The following is a 551-nucleotide window of genomic DNA, read 5'->3' as shown; positions in this document are numbered from 1 at the left end:
TGAAATCACCCTAATAATAAACTCAGAGCCATGAATTTGCTAATTTGGCCCTAAACTCACAGGTCTAAGCATCTCAGATCTGTCTGTAATAGCAGTAACAAAAAGGAACTGGTTCTAATCCCTGTCTACTAGGGAAATACTGAAACCAGAAATCTCTTAAGTGAATATAGAAAACTTCATCTTTTGATCTTGAAGTATGCACAACAGAACTGTATTAGCTATACCTCACAGTCAATAAGAATATTATTGTACATTCAGTCTTAACAACAAATTCTCAACTTAAAAGCTCTTACTTATTTCTTGCATACTAGTTTAAGATGGAAATGGTTTATAACACAAGCCTCAACTTTTACCAATCACTACTGCAAATATAGGATACAAAACTTAAAACTAATAATATAAACACCAAAGCAAACTTTCTGAGAATAAGCTGTGTATCTGAAGAACTACTCACATACCTGACTAAATTCTAGTCACACAATGTTTCTAGATTAAATTATTTATGCACCAATTAAATCACTTTCAGTACAGGGTAAACATTATCAGAAGAT

This window comes from Mastomys coucha, unplaced genomic scaffold, assembly GCF_008632895.1.
Source record: "Mastomys coucha isolate ucsf_1 unplaced genomic scaffold, UCSF_Mcou_1 pScaffold22, whole genome shotgun sequence".
Lineage (NCBI taxonomy): Eukaryota > Metazoa > Chordata > Mammalia > Rodentia > Muridae > Mastomys > Mastomys coucha.
This window is presented reverse-complemented; position numbering follows the sequence as displayed.